The following is a 13,489-nucleotide window of genomic DNA, read 5'->3' on the forward strand; positions in this document are numbered from 1 at the left end:
CTCTAGATGTTAGAAGAGCTCTACTATATTATGTGGAAAGACTATAAATATTCCGCAAGCCAAACTAGCTTTTTGTTTCTTTTTCGCCACCACACAAAGGCAATCCCATATCTAAATCAGGCATTGCAAGAACGATCGTGAAGTGTATACAAACATGTTTTGTGAAAGCGAAAAGAACTTTGATAATACCCCCTAGAGCGCATTCCACCCGCAAAATAGGGTCTACCATGGCCTTCTTAGGGAATATTCCCCTAGCTGATATCTGTAAGGCAGCAACATGGTTTACATTGCACACATTCACCAAGCACTATTTTGTACATGTTTTAACGAGGCAACAAGTTAATGTAGGCCAGGCAGTACTTAAAACACTTTTTCAAACAACTGCAACAGCTACTGGTTAGCCACCGCTTTGGGAGACTACTGCTGTATAGTCTATGCAAAGCATGTGATCTACAGCTCACATGCCTTGAACGGTTATTACTTACCCAGTAAGCATCTGTTTTTGCCATGTACAGCTGTAGATTCACATGCGCCCTCCCGCCTCCCCGGGTACCTATAGTTTTTGCAGTTTCTTACTTTATATACATACGCATGCACATCTCTATTCTACACTTACTAACTCCATTCTCACCCTCTGCCGGGAAACAATCTAACAATGGGAGTTGATGCCCATGCACACTATCACCGAATGGAGGAGTCACCCACCTCGTGACTGGAAAGACTTCGAAGAAAAACAACTTGCAAACATCCAGACCCAACACTAGATGGCAGGAGTATGAAAAGCATGTGAATCTACAGCTCTGTATGGCAAGAACAGATGCTTACTGGGTAAGTAACATTACCCTTCCCAATCCTCTAGCATGACCTGCCACTGATCTCCCATTTCCTTATTCCTCTAACTCCCACTCTCCATATCTCCCTCCTTTATCTTCTCTTTTTCACCTCCTCACACCCACCCTAATCTAGTTACCCTCTACCCACGTGATCTTATCATTGTACTGTTGTAAATAGCACTCATATTTATCTGCCTTCCCTGTTATATTTTTTGGTATGGCAATGTTTTTGACCAAATGTATCGATTACTGTACCTCCTTGCACTCTTGTAAAGCGCTCTGATACCTCTGGGTCTAGCCAGCGCTATATAAAACCTTTAACATAAAATAAATAAATAAATCCTGGTTACCGAGACGTACAGCAGTGAAGCTTAAATGGAAACCTAGGCATACAACCTGGGATATAAATATGAAACATTTACTTTCATCTAAGCCACACAAAAAACATCTCAGTGGACTTTGTCATATCAACAGTTCCTCTTGGAGTCTAGGGTCATGCTACCCTGATTCCTCACTCTGCACGTTCAGAGGGTTCTTATTACAGAGGCATATTTCACTGGTGTATGTGCTTCTGAAACTCTTTGTGGCTTCCTACAAGTTACTTCTTGACTTTCTGTGCTAACATCCAGGCTGCATCCTAATATGTGACAAGGGTAGAATTAATTCTAGCAGATGATCATGGCAGGCCTTGAAAAGTAGGTCTTAAAGCAGGCCCTTTCCTCCATTCTTAAAGCTCTTGCCATTGATAATCTGATCGTTTCTATTGGGCATCAGTGTGTTGGAAGGATAGCGCCCCTGCCGCAGTAAGTGCTGCAGGGTATGTTTTTTATTTGCAGGAAATGCAGTATTCATTGATTTACCTTGCTCTGTGAGTAAAAGAGGAGAGACTGAAGATGGAAATGAGATGCAGAAAGTAACCAAACCAATTAATTTTGTATGTTGTCAGGTCGCACCATGTAGCATCATCTTGATCTTTTACTGCTCTGGAAAATGATGGAGCGGGCATGCATACAGGTGCCCCCACTGCATGTTGTCGTCAGTTCTCTCCTTCCGCACCCTTCAATGGGATCCAGAGATCTGCCACTGATAACTTTCAGACAATGTGCTAGGGACAATGGCCCCCACCCGAAGATGACCACCCTTAAGCTTTGCTGTAGTAGCAGCAAGCACATTTCAACAACTGATCTGCATGACTTCTGCCTTTGGTGCATGGGATCTGGTCACAACATAATCATTTGAGAAATGGGCCCTAATACACCCTAGGTGATCAAAGAGGAGTGAAACTCCATTGATAAGCATAAGAAGTGGTTGCGTTCAAACCAGTGGGCTTGCACCGAGGTGCTGCTCTGAGCCTACACAAAGTCCTGTACTTGCTTGAAGTCTTCATGTAAGTCAAAAGTTACAAACATGGCTTAAGCAATACACTTATCCCCCCCCCCCCCATACCTCCTGGAAATCGGGCGAGAAGGCGCAAAGGCTACCCTCACAGGCTCCTCATTTCCATTGTCTTCTAAATCCAATCTGGTGACACGGTTGTTCCAAGCATGTCCTGAGTTTCTAGGCCGATCCTATATGATGCCCATACTTGCTCGAAGTGTTGAGGTTCGAAGTTAAAGTTGAAAACTTGGCATAAGCACTAGAAAGTCACAGCCCTATACTCCTGAGAAGTCACAAGTGTGACACGTACAGGGCTCCTCACTGCCAATCTGATCTGGTGCCTCTGTTGGTCATGGCGAACCCTGATTTTCCTGGTCTGACTGTCGTCCTTGCAGCAAACTGCGTCCCCAAGGAGGGTATCCTGCAGATGTTTAAGACATTGTCTGCTCCCTCTGGAGAGTCTCAGGGCACCTTGGAACTACAGGGGCCTACAGTGAGAAATTCGCTGGATTCCTTATCAGGACTGCATTGACACCAGCTCAGGCATCCACTCCGAATCTAAGGTCAATGCCTGTCCCTTTCATGCTGGTACTTGTGCTGGCATGGATGACGATCCCAATCCTGACAGTCTCTGACCCGAACTGACATTGTCAAGCCTATGTTGCTCTGTGAAAATACTATGGTTAAGCCAGTGGTCATTCATCCAGATACCCAACCCCTTCACGATTCTAGTATTACCAGAGGCTAGAGTAGTAGTATATAGACTCAGTTGTCTAAAAGGTGTTTTCGTCAGCTAGCCTCGCCATACGCTCCTTGTGTCTTCTGGACAGGTACACCCCTTTCTTTGGGATATGGCAAGTGTTATCTTGCCAGCTGCTAACAAAGCAATTCCTGCCTGGTGAATGTGTATAAATAAAACATAGACTCACACATAGAAAAGTGCAAAAAAAATTGTAAAGTAGCCCACAAGAACAAAAATAGCAGCAAGTTTCTTAGTTTAACTTTTTTAATGGGAGTGAGAGCATCATATTTATTCTTCTCTATTTTTAGTACATTGTTATATGTAGATTTTTGTTTAAGTTAAGACAATACAAAAAATGTTAAACCGCACAATATTGACACAAATATTGAAAGTAATCTTTCACGTCCTGCAGTCTCACAGACACTACCTACAGTTCATAGTGGGGTCTGAATGCTTCCAATTTGCTGTGTTGGCCTTCGGCCTTACTTCAGCTTCTTGGGTGTTCACAAAAGTGAAGACCATGGTTCCAGCTCGTCTTTGGAGGTCAAGGATACATGTATTCCAATACTTTGATGACTGGCTGCTCAATGTCTGCTTGCCACAGTCCTTTGCAGACAACATCCATACGGCGGTCGCCTTCTTCATCTCCTTGCGGTTTTCTATCAGCGAGCCGAAGTTCCACCTTAGCCCTACAAAGAGACTTCCCTTCTTAGGGACTTTCCTAAATAAGGTGACATTCAAGCCCTTTCCATCATCCCAAGGAGTCTGGAACTCTCAGAAAATGATTCAAGTGTTTCAAGTTCAGTCCTAGTTCCCTGTAATGATGGTTCTTTGGCTTTTTGGGTTCCCACCCTTGTACAACCTCCTTGTCCTCTATGAAGTGGTACCGCAGCCCTCATTGGCCAAGCCTTGGGCAGTCTATCTAATTTCATCCAGGTCTCTCAGGAGAAATCTCAGGGTCTTCTGTGGTGGCAAACACGCCCCAAACTGTCCTGCAGTAGGCCACTCTCTTTTTCCCACCTATACTTCACTGTTTTGAAGAATGCATCGTTGTCGGATTAATCTGGAAGAGCTGGAGAACAAAAGCCTCCATATAAATCATTTGGAGCTTTGTGCAATCCTGCTGGCACTGAAGATCTTCTTGCTGGCCATCAGGGGATGCTGGTGCAACAAGCAGACCAGAGTGGGGTCCTGGAAACTGTGCCAGGAGACCTTTTGTCTTTTGGAATGACTGGGCCAGCAGCAGATCTTTCTGTGGTCAATCACCTGGCAAGGTAACTGTACTCCAGAGTGGACAAGCTGAACCAGCGTGAGTGGCAGACCACAAACAGGGTCTCAGTCAGCAGCCTGCAATATGCATCTCTGAACAGTGGGGACCGCATTGGCTGGATCTGTCTGCCACCGCTGAGCATGCAGTGATAAAATGTTTGCGTAGTAGAGTTGCCTCCATGAAAGTCGCTGTGAGGCTCATTCCATCCTTGCCTCGAGTTCTGAAAAAAATCAGGACAGACTGGGTCTAAGTCAGCTTGCTAGACGTGGATTGGGCTAAGATGATGAAGTACCCATATTTCTTGTGTCTGAAAATGTTCCATCCATTTTGACCTACTCTTGAGGAGGACCTCTTATCTCAGCAGCAAGGGAAGGCTCTACTCTTAAGCGGAGTTCCTTTGATATGCTGTATGAGTTAGCGGTGTCATCCTTGCTGCCAGATCTCCTTCAGTGAGAAGCTTGTGGTCTTATGTAAGACCCATCATATTTATCCTTTGCAGGCCACACTTTTTGATGCATCATTGTTTATTTTCTCGTTGGCCACAGCAAGGTCTTGCAGTCGGCACACTTAAGGGTTACCTGTTGGCCACTTCAGCTTTTTTATGTGTACCAATTCAGCCTTCTCTTTACAAGTAACCGTTTTCTCGAATGTCTGACACATAACTTTCCTCCAAAACCTTTTATCATGCCACAGGGGTACCTCAATTTCGTCCTCTCATTCCTCAGGTGCATGCTTGTTCCCAACAGTTCCTGTCAATCAAAACTGTCTTTCTAATCACAGTTACTCATGTCAGCTGAATGAGTAAACTGCAGGTGCAACCTCTCTCCATACATGCTTTCCAGACAAATCGTGGTTGAGGACTTCGACTGCCTTCCTAGCAAAAGTGGTGTCTCACTTTCATGTAGGACTGTTGATAAGTCAACCGGCTACTTCACTCCGCCACACTCCTCAAAAGAAGAGGAGAGGCTTCATCGACCTGATCCTAAATTGACTGTATAAGGGACCACCGCTTTGAAAACCAGCTCTTTTTATTATTTTTTTTTTTTGCACAAAGGCAGCGTGGTACAGTAGAGGACTTTGTCAATGTGGACGCTCCTTTGTATTAAGATATGTTATGCAAAGAGCCCACTGAAAACCTGCAGCCCCATTCTATCAAAGCTGCAACAACTGTGTTGGCTAGGGAGTGCTGGACCTCTGCCAGGCTGCAACATGGGTGTCCATGAATATGTTCATGAAACTCAACTGCATTTACAGCCAGGACTATAGAGAAGAGCATTGTCCCTCCTCTGTCCTGCAAAACAATGTGGTTTGAATCCACTCCTGAGACCCTCCACCTTTTGTAGGTGCTTATATGGTGTAGAGTCTTAAGGTGAAGAATTTGCTGTTAGAAGTATTTTTTAGAAGATCAAGTCAAGTAACTTACCTTTGTTAATTCCCTTTATGGTAGATACTCCATCTAAACTCCGATTCCTGAATGCCCTCCATCATCGCCCTGGTGAGTGGATATCCGCACAGTGTCATAAGGTCATACTTCGATTTCAGCATATTGTCACCTCAAATTGGTTACAGTGATCCGTGTGAGGGCACGAAGGAGTAAGATAAAGAAACTGACGCCAGCATGCAGATGTGGCATCACTCAGTCACTTCTGGGGTAGTGCAAGATCACGGCAGGACCAGTGGTTAATTTGAGACAGTGGTTTCTAGTACTCAACACCTGTGCTGAATTGTCAGCACTGGCACTTATGACAGTCTGCCACATGGTGGTGCTTTCTGTCTAATTTAGATAAGAGCACAACAACAGCTGTTTATTAATTCAATATACATTAACAATGACTAATACCTGCCACACAAGCCATTCTTAAAGCTTTGGGGCCAGGAATTGTTTAAAATGTTAAACGTGTAAGAGTGTGTTGTCAGTTGTTTTCATACTGTCATTGGCAGCGATGGCAGGGGCAATAGATGGTGCAAGCTACAGTGTCCTCCTGACAAGTTCCCTGTTTTTTTTCCTTTTTTTTTTTTTTTACAAATTGAGCACTGTTGGAGCCTCTTCACGTCTCGTCACTTCCAGTCAGAGTACAGGAGTCTTTGCTGATGGAATTTTCTGCATCCAGTCTGGCTCCTGGAATAGTCTGAAAATGAGGAATCTGAGCTTAGATAGATTGTTCATTATAAAGAAAGTTACCAAAATGAAGTAACTTGGTCTGTGGGGTCAGAAGAGGCTGTTGGGTAAAAGTATGAGAATACCCACAACCTAACAGTGAGAAACTGGGGGGCGGAGCTAGCCTAGGAGCGCAATGGCCGCCTAAGCCCAAGACTCTGAGTCGCCATCCGAATATTCGTCATCCATCCTGCAGCTTAGGAGGCCCCAAGTGACCCTGATGTTCCCCCGAGGCGTTTCAAGGGGTCCGGTGCCGGTGGAGACGCCCGACCTGTTCCCAGCGCGGAAGGTGGCGAGAGCGCGGGAGGCTAGGTTTAGTTCGGCGCTGGGCCACTGATCCCCGGCGTGTGGTGACCCCTGAGGCCGGGCTACCTCCTGCAGCGTGCAGCGGACCAAGGCCCCGAGGGGGGAAGGGCACAAACGGAACGCTCCTGGAGGGAGAGCGGATAACGGCAGCAGCAGGGAACGTTGCACGGCAGGAGAGCCCAGAGGCGGCGGAGAGGCCGCTGTGGGCAACAGCGGAGTGAGAACGGAGGGGAGGAGAAGTGTGCCCCCCCCGCAACGAAGAGCGGAGCGTTGCCCCCCACCCACCTCCCACTGACAGTGCTGACTGAAGGCTGTGTGCTGCTTGTTGGTTCACGGGGCAGCTGGTTTTCTGTGGCCCTGTGCTCCTCCGGTGTCTGCAGGGTGAAGGAGTGGAGCGAGCAGGGTGTCTCTGGGGCCGTGATCCTCTTCTGCAGGAGCCAGGCAGACCACGGTGAAGGTGAGCACGGAATCACGCGGGAGGCACGGCTCCCCCATAGTGGATTGGTGCGTGGAGGTGAGGCGCATACCAGGCACACAGGCGAGCGCTAATTGTTTGACCTGCGCAGGAGAAGGCCAGGAGGAGAGAGTTGTCGCTATTCAGCCTGGGACGCCGCAGGGGGCAGTGAGACAAGCAGCAGGCAAGAGGTTGTCGCAGGGAGCGAGGGGTTCCGCTGGGGGATCGGTGAGACCGGCGCGGGAGTGGCATCTGCTTGCTGGAGTGCGGGAGACAGGGATAGACTGCGCCCTGGTTGCAGGAAGCGGACGCCCGAAGCCGCGATGGGCAAGGGAGACAAGACACAATCAAAGCTGGCATTTGAGCAGCGAAGATCTAAATTGCAAGACCCTGGGCCAGGCGGGGGTGCTGGGGGGCTGCCGCCTACACAGGAGCGCGCAGATGAAGACATTCGATCCATACTTAAGTCCATGGAACATTCACTGCAGAGTGGCACCGCTAGACTGGGAACCAAAATGGATGCCTTAACCTATAGGATGGATAGAATGGCGGAGCGCTTAGATAAGCACACTGAGTGGCTGGATATGTCTGACAGGCGCCTGACGGAGGTTGAGGACGCTGGATGCTGAGCATAAATAATTGGGGAAAGTAATGCATATCCTGCAGGAGAAGACGGAGGACTTAGAAGCTCGTTCTTGGCGCTGTAACCTGCGAATAGTGGGCCTTCCGGAATCGACTCCCACAGGATATATGGAACAGTTTATTGAGAAATTGCTTGTCCAGCTGTTAGGAGATAATGTTTTCTCAGCGATGTTTGTGGTGGAGAGAGCGCATAGGTCACTAGGGCCTAGACCACCGCTGGGAGCCGTCCCGCGCCGGATTATAGCTAAACTACTCAATTATCCCGATCGGGATGCAGCACTTCGGGTTGCCCGAGACAAGAAGACCTTGAGATATGAGGGGTCGGAACTCTCACTCTACCCTGATTTCACTGCACGGGTGCAGGAGGCCCGCAAGCATTTTGGGCCGCTGAAGAGGCAACTTCGGGAGATGGAGGCTGATTACGCCAAGTTATATCCAGCGAAGCTGAGGCTAAACCGGCAGGGGAAATCTCACATCTTCACGGACCCTAAAGTCCTACAGCAAGCTATCAAGAACTGGGCAAAAGAACGGAAAACCAGTCCGAGACGGGAACAGCAGGACGGGCCCGAGGACGCCACACTAGAGGATCAGGATTGAACGGTGTCACAGAAGCTGTTGGGTAATGTGTGACTGTAACATAATATGCTGAAGGTGACATAGTGTTTCAAGGTAGGAGAGATGTCAGAAGTACTTATCGTGCAGAATGTTTGGGTTGGGCACTTATTGAGCAGAGACTTGGAACCAGGGGAAGGTCCCGGGTGTTTGCGGGAGTTACTGTGAATATGTTGGGTACGTTGCAAGCCCATGCTATATGCACGGTGGTGGGGGGCCTTGGGGGCAGCGAGGGGTGCTCTTGGAGGCGGACAGCCGGGGTGTTACCTCACAATATGCTGTGGGGAACTGTACGTCATTTTGCAGAGACTGAGTGACTTAAAACCTAAGCTAAGAAAATTATTGGGATAGCGCATGGGGGCGGGGCCAGTTACTCTGATTGGTGTTACTCATTGTAGAGGGGAAAGTTGTGCTACCTCCGCTCACATGTGCCTTGCACTGTTGCTGTTTGTTTTTTGGCGGGGTTGTGGGTTTGGGGGGGGCGTTGGGGGATAGGAACGGGGTAATGACTTGCACACGGCCATGTTGGGGGGGGGGGTCTGCTGTGGGAGTGGGGTAGTGGAGGGGTGGGGTGGATAGGGGAAGGGGGGTTCTAGTTGTTTGGCGTTCTTGACAAATAGGTTACATGATAAGCCACTGCGAGTACTTGAGCACTTCACACTATGTTTTGATTGCTTAGAAGATGGTACATGACCAGCAAGGGGATCGGGAGAGAGGGAGGGAGTTGCGGACGTTAACTTGAAATGTCAGAGGTTTGAATGATCACCGCAAGCTGCGGTAGGTGTTGAGTTACCTACATAGGCATAGCATTGATTTGGCTCCCTTGCAGGAGACGCACTTACCGAAACTGAGCCCCATGTTGAAACACAGGGAGTTAGATGGCAATGTTAATGCAGCAGGATTTACTACACATGCCAGAGGGGTACTCAACTGGATAAACCCAAGGTCATCACTGAGACTTACGCTGATCAGGGAGGACCCGGAGGGTAGATATGTTATGTCAAAATGCACCGGGCAAGGGCTTGACCTGTTGGTAGTGAATACATATGGCCCCAATTTTGACTGCCCAGAGTTTTTTGGAGATATAGCCAGAATAATAGCGCAGGGCGGGAAGTCCAGATACTATGGGAAGGGGACTTCAATTTAGTGAGAGACCCGAACTTGGACAGATCGTCGGGCCCGGCTCGGAGCCCGCGGAGGAGGTTATGATACGTCTCGATGTGTGGCGAGTGAGGAATGAAGGGAGAGGGGGATACACGCACTATTCAGCGTACCATAACATACACACTCGAATAGATTACTGGATGGCCTCAGTAGCTTTGATTAATAAGGTACGAAATTGCTCGACGCTGCCGCGCACACTGTCGGATCACTCGCCTTTATTGTTAGTATTGGAGCGGCCGGGTAGGCAGATACCGCCTTTCACATGGAGATTTCCACCCTATTTCCTATTAGACCCGGTGTTCAAGGAAGAACTGGCGAAGGACATAGATATTTTATTTGAAGCAAACGCTGGCTTGGTTGATAGTTTCCAAATTGTCTGGGAGGCGTTAAAGGTGTACATCCGAGGGGTGGTGATGGCTAAACACTCAGGAGTGCTTAGGACTATTCGTAGAACTTTAGCGGACTTGGAAGGGAGAATGAAGAGTCTAGAACAGAGGCGAATCGCTGCGGGTGATGCATCCATAGAAGATGAAATCAAGTCCACACTGGAGGCTTACCATGAGGCTGCGGATAGCGAAGTATAACACATGGGGAAATATGCCACTGCACGTGTGTATGGAGAGGGAGAGAGGCCGGGATCTGTTTCGGCACGGTTAATGAAAGCGAGGCAAGTTAAGACTCAAATCACTGAGATTAAGGCGGAGAGTGTGGAATTACTGACTGAGGAGTCGGAGGTAGCTTTAGACAGTATTATGCGGACCTTTATAGCTCCAGATTGACAGGGTCGGAATAGCAGATAGCAGAATATTTGGAGTATATACGGCTCCCCTTCCTCCCAGACTCGCATAGGGAATTACTCATGCACCCGATTGAGAGAGTAATGAGATAATTGAGGCGGTCGGCGGCATGAGAGCAGGCAGCGCTCCAGGGACAGATGGTCTGATCGTTGCGTTCTATAAGACGTATTTAGAGCAACTGCTGCCGCACCTTGCAGCCCTGTTCGATGATATGTGCACTACGGGTACGGCACCCGCTTCCATGAGGGAGGCCATGTTGGTAGCCATACCTAAGCCGGGGAAGACCCTTGACGAGTGTTGGTCGTTCCGCCCCTTGTCTTTGCTCAACATAGATGTCAAAATATTTGCGAAGATACTGGCCACCAGGCTTGCTCTGATGTCACATATTTTGGTGGCTCCGGAGCAGGCTGGCTTCATTCCAGCTAGTAATTTTACTTATAATTTTCGTACAGTATTTGGCGCAATGCAACACATCCGCCCGGAACACAAAGCGGTGGCTGTTTTCCTGGATATGGAAAAAGCATTTGACTTGGTGGAGTGGCCGTTTTTAAAGCAAGTACTGATGAGAATGGATCTCGGGGTGGTGTTGTTACAGCTGTTGGGGACTCTTTACTTCAAGCCCACGGCCCGAGTGCGGATTTGTGACTTGGTCACAGCCCCTTTTAATATCACTAGGGGCACCAGACAAGGGTGCCCACTGTCTCCGTTGCTGTATGCTCTGGTGGCGGAACCCTTGGCGTGTGCCTTAAGGGAGTATCATGGGCACGAGGGCGTTTGCTTCCCGACGTATAGAACAATAGTGTCTACCTATGCAGATGACACGCTTTTGTATGTAAGGAATCCGGAGACTAATTTGGCCCCAGTGATCAGGGAGGTAGTTCGATTTGGCGCACTGTCCGGCTTACGGGTTAATTGGGACAAATCCCTAGTGTTTCCACTTACACCAGCTACATGTGAGTTTGGAATGGAATACCCGTTACAGTGGACGACTGATTCTGTGAGATACCTGGGCATTCAACTGCACACAGACTCTGATATTGTATTCAGAGAAAACTACGGCGTGGCTATTTCTCGTTTGGAAGATGAGGTGGAGCTATGGTGTCGACTGGCATTGTCCTTGATGGGGCGTATCTCTATTATGAAAATGATAGTTCTGCCTCGATTCTTATTCCTTTTCACAAATATCCCCTTGGTTCTTCCGCGTACCTTTTTTGTCAGGCTAAGGCAGTTGATGATAAATTTGGCATGGGCGGGGAAGCAGGCTAGGGTCTAGTGGGGAGTGCTCACACTGCCATGCCACTTGGGGGGGTCTGGGTGCTCTGGATCTGGAAGTTTACTATAGGGTGGTGCAAGCTGCACAGCTGCATGCTTGGATACATGGTGGGACGGACGGCCCCTACCTGAGGATGGAGCGACTCTTTGCAGAGCCCCTTCCATTACCGGCTATAATAATGGAGCCTGTAGACCGCACAACGGGTATAGTGGATTCCTTGAATGCTACTAGGCATGCGTGGAACTGGCTGTTGCAGAATCAAGCGGGCGCATTGTTGTATTCCCCGACTATGCCACTAGAGTGGATGAGATGGCTCAGGCCATGCGCGGAGTCCTAACGGCGTTGCAAGAGTTGAACATGAAGGTGGCAGGGGATCTCTTCCGTAATGGGACAGCTTGCACACAGGAGCAGGCAACGAATACGCTGAATAGAGTCTCACTTTTAACTAGTTTCCAATTCCATAGGGTTAGGAGCTCCCTGAGGGCACAACTCGGTGAAGGATTGGAAGAACCGTCAGATTCTGGAATTGTCTTATGTTATCAAAAGCACATCACCCAGGAAAATGGTAACAGCTATATACAGGATAGCGATGTCACATAGAACACATAGATATACAGCTGCCAGACTTGCATGGCAGCGAGACTTAGATGTCCAACTGGACGACGACAGGTGGGCTTATTGCTGTACCGTGACAAAGGAGGTTTCGTTGCATGGTAGACACAGGCTGGTCCACTTTAAATATCTTAATAGAATATACTATACCCCTGAACGATTGTGTAGGTATGGCTTGCGAGAAGAGGCGAGATGTGAAAGGTGCAGAGTGCCGGTTGCGGACTTTCTTCATTTGGCGTGGTTGTGTCCAGGAGTCTATTCATTCTGGGAAAGTGTATTTGCGGAACTGAGCAGGGTGATAGAGGTCAAATTAAACCAGATCTGTTGCTTGCTTTATTGGGATATTCGAAAGACCTGCCTAGAGCAGTGCGCAGACTAGTGGATATAGGGCTACTTATAGCCAAAAGGCGTGTTGCTATATGTTGGATGAGAGGGCCGGTTCCAACACTAAGACAGTGGACACAAGATATGATGTACTGTTCCACGCAATCGGAACATTACAGTGAGTTGCTGTCTCCCAGGAGTAGACCAAAGAATTTTGGGGGATTATATATTACTTATGTGCAGACTGCTGCAAGGGTGGCTGACGAGGCACAAGAGGAAGACTGTGATCGAGTAGCCCAGAGTGTGAGTGAGCCAGCTGGCATTGGTTGAGGCCCGGGGGGACTGCATCTACTACTTCAAAATAAGGGAGGGGCACTGCCGGGGTTGTTCGTGTAGTCGGTGTGTGCTGCTGGGGTGCCAGTAAGGGCAGAACGCAGGGGATCGAGCCCACTAATGATCAGATGTACACAGAGAAAGTCCAGGTGTCACATGCTGGAGTAGCCGGGTGTTAATGTCTAAAAAACTGCCTTTTATTGTGTCATGAGGGATGTACGCCGCCTGCCCATTCAGGGTTGTTGGCAAAATGGCTGTGTAATGTGTCCAAGTGAGCGGGCTAGAAGTATGTTCTTGAGAAGGACTACATTGTAATGCTGTACTGTGTGGCTATTACTGATTGCAATAAAATGTTAATAAAAAAAATTAAAAAAACTGTGAGAAACTATAGAAGTAGGGGGGCCGATCTTGTGATGAGAGGGAAATTGGAGTATGACAATCCGAGCCCACAAACTGACAGTGAAACAACACAGGAGTATGGTGCGTTGCCCTACCCTCCTGACTTACAATCGTTTTCCTGTGATATGGCCTCTGTAGCAGACTTGTTCTCTTTCGTCTTTGTCATCCCTCAACTGATACATTTTTCTGGGCA

The 13,489-nt window shown here is 48.3% G+C and overlaps 1 protein-coding gene across 4 annotated transcripts in view; it reads left to right on the top strand.

Moving 5' to 3' along the window:
- TOM1L2 (target of myb1 like 2 membrane trafficking protein) overlaps positions 1 to 13,489 on the top strand; it is a 562,608-nt gene that overhangs the window by 455,339 nt on the left and 93,780 nt on the right. The gene's annotated exons all lie outside the window — the stretch shown is intronic.

Source organism: Lissotriton vulgaris, chromosome 10 (assembly GCF_964263255.1).
Source record: "Lissotriton vulgaris chromosome 10, aLisVul1.2, whole genome shotgun sequence".
In the NCBI taxonomy this organism is placed as follows: Eukaryota; Metazoa; Chordata; class Amphibia; order Caudata; family Salamandridae; genus Lissotriton; species Lissotriton vulgaris.